The sequence below is a fragment of the Heterocephalus glaber genome, unplaced genomic scaffold (assembly GCF_053883595.1).
Source record: "Heterocephalus glaber isolate CG9 unplaced genomic scaffold, H.glaber_assembly_v1.0 deba00001481, whole genome shotgun sequence".
Lineage (NCBI taxonomy): Eukaryota > Metazoa > Chordata > Mammalia > Rodentia > Bathyergidae > Heterocephalus > Heterocephalus glaber.
The window spans coordinates 54,330,670-54,339,918 of record NW_028258317.1 but is presented as its reverse complement, the minus strand read 5'-3'; the positions used below and the strand labels follow the sequence as shown (position 1 = coordinate 54,339,918).

Sequence of the window (9,249 nt, the reverse complement as noted above, 5' to 3'; positions counted from 1 at the left end):
ACTGCAAGAAAAACCACCAACAGAGCTAAGAGACAACCTACAATGTGGGAAAAATTTTTTAGCAGCTGTAACTCAGACAAAGGTCTACCATCTAGGCTATATAAAGAACTTAAATCAAACCCTGAAAATTTAAAGATCCAATTCAAAAATGGGCATCTGAAATGAACAGACATTTCTCAGACAAAGAAGTAAAAGCAGCAAATAAACATAAGAAAAAATGTTCAACATCACTGGTCATTTGAGAGATGTAGATGGAAACAACACTGAGATTCCAGCTCACCTCAGAAAGAATGGCTGCTATCATGAAATCAACCACACAAATGCTGTCAGGGGTGTGGGGAGAAAGGAACCCTTCTCCATTGCTGGTGGGAGTGCAGGCTGGTGCAACCACTGTGGAAATCAATATGAAGATACCTCAAAAAAGTAGGATTAGCAGTCCCATTTGACCCAGCTATTCCACTGCTGGGTATCTTCCCCAAAGAATTGAAAGAATCATACCACAGTGATATATGCATAGCCATGTTCATAGTGGCACAGTTAGTAATAGATAAAGCTTGGAAACAGCCCAAATACCCATCAACTGGACCCTGGATAAAGATGTGGTTTCTTGTTTTTTTTTTTTATTAAATAAAATGGAGTATTACTCAGGCATGAAGAATGAGTAGAGACATTTATAGCTAAATGGATGCACATTGAGATGATACTCTTAAATGAAATAAATATGACACACATGTGTAAGTACTGAATAATTTCTCTGGTGTGAGAAAATGAAAGAATAAATAAGGAATAAAATGAATAATAGATAATGTGAAATAGGGAAAAAAGGGGCAAAGGGGAAGTGGGAGGGGAAAGGAAAGAAGGGAAAGGAAAAAATATGGGAAAAAGAAAAAATGGAAACAAAGTCTTTGTAAATAGGGAGGGGTGGAGGGGGTGAAGGGAGGGCAGGGAATGGGGAAAAAATAAGAACCAAGATACATCATGTAAAGGTACAAGCTCCCAGTGAGAAATGTAAATGTATTGTATACCTACAGTGTACGAATAAAAGAATTTAAGAAAGAAAAAGAGTTTGAAACACTTATGCTCTCCTTGCCTTTAGGGTTTGTGTTGAGAAATTTGTAATTTTGATGGGATTTCCTTTGTGGGTGATTTGTTGCTTTTCTCTAACCACCTTTAAGATTGTTTGTCATGGAGGTGCAGCACCTGGAGGCCCTGCTCAAGGCCATGAAGAGTGAGTACCAGGGCCAGATGGAGTGGCAGATAACAGCGATCCAGGGTAAGAATGAGAGTCTGGAGAAAGTGTCCTTCCCGACTGTGCAGCTCGAGTCCACCAAGGAGATGGTGCAAAAAGTGGTGGCAGAGATGACAGCGAAGAAGATGACTCTGGAGAGCTCGGAGAGGACGGTATCAGACCTGCTGGCTTCTCTGCAGGAGAAAGAGCGTGCCATAGAGGCTACCAACTCGGGAAATCACCAAGCTTCCCTCCCGCATGGACCTGAAGCTGCAGGAGCTGCAGCACATGAATAATGAGGGGTAGCACCTGTGGCATGCACAGGCTGAGTGCAAGGCCCTGCGGCTGCAGATGGCAGAGAAGGACAAAGTGATCGAGATTCTGCGCCAGCAGATTGAAAACATGACGCAGCTGGTGGGCCAGCACGGACCCACAGCGGAGGCCATGAAGGTAGAAAAGGCCCAGCCAGAAAAAGAGATAAATGATAGGAGACTGGAGCTGCAGGAGTTTAAGGTTTTAAAAGATAGGAAAGATGCCAAGATTTGGGAGCTTGAGGCCAGAGTGAGAGACCTAGAATTTGAAGAGGTGAAGCTAGAGAATGCAGGCTCTGAGCAGCTCCAGGCTGTGAGGGACATCAAACAGGAGAGGGATCAGTTACTAAATGAGATGAAGAACAGCAGGAGCGAGCTGAACAGTCTTTCAGAGGACTATGAAGTCTTAAAAAGGAATTTTTGAAACAAGAGTGAAGAAATGGAAACTACTACAAATAAACTGAAAATGCAGCTGAAATCTGCATAGTCTGAACAAGAGCAAACAAAGAATACCCTAAAGTCAATGGAAGGAGCTGTTGGTCATGCTATGAAAGTGGCAATGGATATGCAAAAGAAAATCACAGCCAAAAGAGGTCAGTTAGATGCCCTTCAAAGCAAGATCCAGTTTTTGGAAGAGGCAATGACAAATGCAAATAAGGAGAAACATTTTTTGAAAGAAAAGAAGAATAAAAGCCAGGAACTGAGCACTGTTGCAACTGAAAGAAACAAGATGGCTGGGGAGGTGGAAGTTCTGTGGTCTCAGGAACACCGCTTGAAAGAAAAGGTTGCTAATATGGAAGTATGGAAGTTGCTCTTTATAAGGCATCTTTGCAGTTTGTCAAGATATAATACAGCGTCAGGAGCAGAAATCTGTATGCCTAAAACTTCAGCACACTTTGGATGTAAAAGAGCTTCAGGGCCCTGGATTTACTTCAAATTCTTCAATGAAATCATGCCTGCTCCAGCCAGCCTCTGTTACCTGTGGCCATTCTAATGTACCCTCTTCCTAGTCTACAGCCACCTTCCTCTCGCATCACTCCGGGAAGACAACCGCACTGAAGGAAGACCCCATGGTGTACCTGAAACAGCTTCTGCAGGAGCTGAGAAGCATGATCAGTGAGGAGCTGGCTGTGCAGCTGAGCAAGAAAGAGGACAAGGGGAGAGCACCCTTGCTTGGGGCCTTGGATGATAGGGTAAGATTGAATTATTGAATCAAGCCTGAGATCAGAATATGCCATAGTAGCAATAGCTCATTAAGGGACTCCATGGAAGGCAGCAAGTCAAGTGGAACTCTCAGCTGGGAGTCAGTTCCGTTACATGCAGAACTGGAAGATCCATCTAGTTGCTGCATGTTCTGGTCTACAGCAAGCCCATCTGTGAAAAATTCAGCTTCCTGGTCATTCACTTCGCCTAAGAAGTCTCCAGCGCACTCACTGCTCACAAGTTCAGCTGAAGATTCAGTAGGTTCCTCACCACAGTACAGATCCGCCAAAACCATTCCCTCACCCGATTCTGCTAAAGCAATGTCTTCAATGATCAGAAATTAAGAAAAGAGGATACAGAAGGTGAAGGAACAGGAAAAAATGTTACTAAAAAGACACCTCACTTGCCTGTCTTTACAGAGGAATGATGTCCCATCCGTTGTTATGTTACCTATAATTAGTGCCCTGTGTTCTTTTTTCTTTTTATGTGAAAATTTAATAAAATATACCCTGTCCTGTAAAAAAAAAGATTCTGTTTGAGTGTTTTGGGTACTTTTTAATTTATTTATTGTTATATTTAAATTTTAATTAATTTTATTGGTATATTTTAGGTATACAATATAATGACATTCATCATTGGAAATTTGCACCTTGACATAATCTCTCTTGGTTCTTATTTTTTCCCCATTCTTCCACCCTCCCTTCAACACTTCCATGCCTCCCTATTTACAAAGACTTTGTTTCCATTTTTTCCTTTTCTCATATTAATTCCATTCCCTTCTTTCCTTTCCCCTACCCCTCCCACTTCCCCTTACCCTTTGCTCCTTTTCTTCCTATTGCACATTATCTATTATACCTTTTAGTCCTTATTTACTCTTTCGGTTTCTCACACTAGAGAAACTATTTGGTATTTACACATGTGTGCCCTATTTATTTCACTTAAGAGTATCGCTTCAGTGTGCATCCATTTAGCTATAAATGTCTCTAATTTATCACATTTTATGGCTGAGTAGTACTCCTTTTAAGAAAAACCCCCACATTTTCTTTATCCAGTCTCCAGCTGATGGAAATGTGGGCTGCTTCCAACTTTTAGCTATTACAAATTGTGCTGCTATGAACATGGGTGCACATATATCACTGTGGTATGATTCTTTTAATTCTTTGGGGAGGATATCCAGCAGGGGTATAGTTGGGTCAAATGGGACTTCCAGTTCTAGATGTTTGAGGTACTTCCATACTGACTTCCACAGTGGTTGACCAGTCTACACTCCCACCAACAGTGGAGCAGTGTTCGTCTTTCCCCACAGCCCCACCAGGATCTGTTATTGGTTGATTTCATGATAGCAGCCATTCTATCTGGGGTGAGGTAGACTCTCAGCATTGTTTTCATTTGCATCTCTCAAATGACCAGTGATGTTGAACAATTTTTCATATATTTATTTGCTATTTCTACTTCTTTGTCTGAGAAATGTCTGTTCATTTCAGATGCCCATTTTTGGATTGGGTCTTTAAATTTGGAAGGTCTGAGTTTTTTGAAGTTCTTTATAGATTCTAGATAGTAGATCTTTGTCTGAGGGAGAGCAGGTGAAAATTTCTTCACACTGTTGGTGGTTTCTCTTGCTGTGCAGAAGCTTTTTAATAAGAAGAGATGCCACTTGTTGATTGTTTGTGCTAGTTCACAAGCAACGGAGGTTTTGTTCATAAAATCTTTCATTTTTTAATTTTTTATTAAATTCTTTTATTGGTACATTGTAGGTATACAACACAATTACATTTCTTATTGGGAATTGTACCTTTACATAATGTGTCTTGGTTCTTATTTTTTCCCCATTCCTAGCCCTTCCTTCACCCCCTCTACCCTTCCCTATTTACAAAGACTTTATTTCCATTTTTTCCGTTTCTCGTCATTTTTCCTTTCCCTTCTTTCCTTTCCCCTGCCCCTCCCACTACCCCTACACCTTTGGACCTTTTCTTCCTATTTTACATTATCGATTATTCATTCTAATCATTGGTATATTTTAGGTATTCAATATAATGACATTCATCATTGGAAATTTGCACCTTTACATAGTCTCTCTTGGTTCTTATTTTTCACCCTTGCCCAGCCCTCCCTTCAACCCCTCCATCCCTCCCTATTTACAAAGATTTTGTTCCTATTTTTCCATTTTCTCATATTAATCCCATTCCCTTCTATCCTTTCCCCTAACCCTCCCACTTCCTTCCCCTTTGCCCCTTTTCTTCCTCTTTCACATTACCTATTATACATTTAGTCCTTATTTACACTTTCAGTTTCTCACACCAGAGAAATTATTCAGTATTTATTCATGTGTGTCCTATTTATTTCACTTAAGAGTATCGCCTCAATGTGCATCCACTTAGCTATAAATGTCTCTAATTTCTCATTTTTTATGGCTGAATAGTACTCCATTTTATTAAAAAACCACATTTTCTTGATCCAGTCTCCAGTTGATGGGCATTTGGGCTGTTTCCAAGTTTTAGCTATCACAAACTGTGCTGCTATGAACATGGGCACACATATATCACTGTGGTATGATTCTTTTAATTCTTTGGGGAAGATCCCCAGCAGTGGAATAGCAGGATCAAATGGGATTTCCAGTCCTAGTTCTTTGAGGTATCTCCATACTGATTTCCACAGTGCTTGCACCAGTCTATACTCCCACCAGCAGTGGAGCAGCGTTCCTCTTTCCCCACAGCCCTGCCAGCATTTTTATTGGTTGATTTCATGATAGCAGCCATTCTTTCTGGAGTGAAGTGGAATCTCAGCATTGTTTTCATTTGCATCTCTCCAATGACCAGTAATGTTGAACATTTTTTCATGTATTTATTTGCTATTTCTACTTCTTTATCTGAGAAATGTCTGTTCATTTCAGATGCCCATTTTTGGAATGGGTATTTACATTTGAGAACTCTGATCTTTTCAAGTTCTTTATAGATGCAAGATAGTAGACCTTTGTCTGAGGAAGAGCAGGTGAAGATTTTTTCCCACATTGTGGGTTGTCTCTTCACACTGCTGGTGGTTTCTCTTGCTGTGCAGAAGATTTTTAATAAGAAGAGATCCCATTTGTTGATTGTGCTAGTTCACAGGCAACTGAGGTTTTGTTCATAAAATCTTTTCCTACACCAATGTCTTCAAGGGTTCTACCTAACCTCTGTTCCAACTGGTTCAGAGTTTCTATTTTAATATTTAGATCTTTAATCCATTTTGATTTTAGTTTAGTGCATGGTGAGAGATACAGGTCTAGTTGTAATCTTTGGCAAGTTGAAGCCCAATTTTTCCAGCACCACATAAAATCTTTTCTTAGACCAATGTCTTCAAGAGTTCTACCTAACCTCAGTTCCAGTCAGTTCAGTGTTTCTATTTTAATATTTAGATCTTTAATCCATCTCAATTTTAGTTTAGTGCATATTGAGAGATATAGGTCTAGTTTTAATCTCTGACAAGTTGAAACCCAATTTTTCCAGCATCATTTATTAAAGAGGCTGTCTTTCCTCCAGTGAGGCTGTTTGGCTCCTTTGTTGAAGATGATGTAGCTGAGTGTGTCTGGAGTTGTTTCTGCATCTTCTAATCTGTTCCACTGTTCCTCAGGTCTGTTTCTTTGACAGTACCATGCTGTTTTTATCACAGTAGCTTTGTAGTATAGTTTCAAGTTGGGGATTGTGATACCCTGTGCCATGTGTCTGTTACCTAGAATTGCTTCTGCTATTCTGGGTCTCTTCTTATTCCAAATGAATTTTTGGATTGTTTTCTCAAGGTCTGTGAAGTATGCTGCTGGAAATTCCATTAGGATTGCATTGAATCTATAGCAGTTTTGGAAGTATGGCCATTTTCACTATGTTGATCCTTCCTACCCAGGAGCAGGGAATGTCTGTCCATTTTCTGATATCATCTTCAATCACTCTTTTCAGAATGCTATAGTTTTCAGAGAAGAGGCCTTTGATTTCTTTTGTTAGGTTGATTTCTAGGTATTTCAGTGTTTTGGATGCTATTGTGAAAGGAATTATTTGCCCTATTTCTCTCTCAGTGAGTCTGTCATTTGTGTAGAGGAAAGCTATTGATTTTTGTGTGTTGACTTTGTATCCAGCTACTTTACTGAATTTGGTTATTTAGTCTAGAAGACTTTCGGTGGAGTTCTTGGGGTCTTCTATATAGAGTATCATGTCATCTGCAAATAATGACAGCTTGACTTCTTCATTTCCTATCTTTATTACTTTTATTTCTTTCTCATGTCTCATTGCTGTGGCTAATGTTTCCAAGACTATATTGAACAGGAGTGCTGATAGTGGACATCCTTGTCTTGTTCCTTAATTTAGTGTGAAGGATTTCAGTTTTTGACCATTTAGTATGATATTGGCTGTTGGTTTTTCATAGATGTGTTTTTGGTCAGTTTTTATTGTTGGTTTTTTTTTTTTTTATCAGATTGAGGTAGAGTGCATCTATTCTAATATTTTGTAGGGCTTTTATCATAAATGTGTGTTGGATGCTTTTTCTGCATCTCTTGAGCTGATCATATGGATTTTGTCCTTGGCTCTATTGATATAGTGTATTACATTGATTGATTTGTGTATGTTGAACCATCCCTGCATTCCTAGGATGAAGCCCACTTGGTTAGGGTGTATGATCTTCTTGGTGATCTTCTGCATTCTATTTGCCAGTATCTTATTAAGGATTTTTGCATCTATGTTCATTAGTGAGATTGGCCTATAGTTCTCTTTTTCAGTTGGGTCTTTCTCTGCTTTTGGGATCAAGGTGATGCTTGCTTCCAGGAATGAATTTGGGAGTATTGCTTCCCTTTCAATTTTATTGAAGAGTTTAAACAGTATTGGCAGTAGTTCCTCTTTAAATGTCTTGTAGAATTCAGCAGTGAAGCCATCAGGGCCTGGGCTTTTCTTAGTTGGTAAGTTTTTAATTAAGTTTCCATTTTCATTGATTGATATTGGGTCATTTAGAATTTTTAGGTCTTCTTTGTTCAACTTTGGTAATTCATACATGTCTAGGAATCTGTCCATTTGTTCTGAGTTTTCCATCTTATTGTTATATAGGTTCTCAAAGTAAGTATTGATGATCCTCTGGATTTCTGCTGGGTCTGTTGTAATTTCATCCTTTTCATTCCTAATTGCATGGATCTGTGCCTTTTCTTTCCTTTTTCTGATAAGGTTGGCTAAGGGTTTGTCAATTTTGTATTTGTATTTTTTTTCCCATTAACTTTATTGGTACATTTTAGGTATAAAATACAGTTACATTCATCATTGGGATCTTGTACCATTACATGAGTCTCTTGGTTCTTATTTTTTTTTCCCTCCCCTTGCCCTCCCTTCACCCCCTCCACCCTTCCTTATTTGCAAAGACCTTGTTTCCATTTTTTTCCTCTTCTCATATTTTTTCCTTTCCCTTTTTTCCCTTTCCCTACCCCCCCCCCAATTCCCCTGCTCCTTTAGACCTTTTCTTCCTGTAAAACGATATCAGTTATACATTTTTTAAATTACAATATTAAGATCTAGGAGACATTACCACAGATTTTACAGAATTTAAAAGGATATAGAAAGCATATTACAAAAATCTTTTTTGAAATAAATTTGACAACTTCTAAGAAGTAACTTAGAAGACAAATTAATGAAACTAACTCTGGAGGAAATATAACATTTGAATAGCACCTATGAAAGAAAGTATATTCCTAGCTTGAAAACCTACCTATATGACAACAGCAGGCTCATAAACATTTTAACTGATAAATTATATCAAACAAAGCAGAAGAAAGGAACACTTCTCCCCTCATTTTAGGAACTCAACATTGTCCTAATCCTAAAACTGGATAAAGATAATAGAAGAAAAAAGTATGAACATAGATAGAAATTTGTTTAACAAAATGAACTATTAGAAGTCAGATCTGGCAGGATGTAGAAAGTGGTTTTGTTATAGGGATGGCAGTGTTGGTTCAGCATTGGAAGATCCACCCCCAAAAGTCATCATTTTAACAGAGGAAAGGAAAAAGCCATATGATCCTGTCACTAGTTGGAGAAAAAGTATTGGACCAAATTCTACAGCTGTTCATGGTAAAAGCTATCAGGAGACTAGAAGTAGAACAGAAACTTCTCAACAAATTAAAGACATGTACTCCATACTTCCAGCGAGAATGCCTTATATGAATGGAGAAGATACAATGCTTTCTCCTTAAGGTGGGGAACAAGGGCAGATATGCTTACTCTTTATCTATCCATTAAACTTTGAAACCTAGGCCCCACCAAAATAGTCTGGCAATAAAATGACACAACTAGGATGGGATTGGCAGCAGAAACAAAATCTTTATATGTAGATGAAATGATCATCTACAGAGAAAATACTAAGAAATCTCTAGGAGCCCCTAGAACTTGTACTTGAATTTAGCAGGATTAGAAAACACAAGGTATATATAACAATTCAGGTCTGTGTATACTTGCTATAAATGAAGAATGGGATATTGAAATTTAAAAGTTATGTAGGAGTACAAAG

The 9,249-nt window shown here is 38.6% G+C and overlaps 1 pseudogene; it reads left to right on the top strand.

Annotated features, from left to right (window-relative positions):
• The first annotated feature begins 1,185 nt into the window (after positions 1-1,185).
• LOC101714434 (coiled-coil domain-containing protein 158 pseudogene) lies at positions 1,186-3,169 on the top strand (annotated as a pseudogene).
• The last annotated feature ends 6,080 nt before the right edge of the window (positions 3,170-9,249 follow it).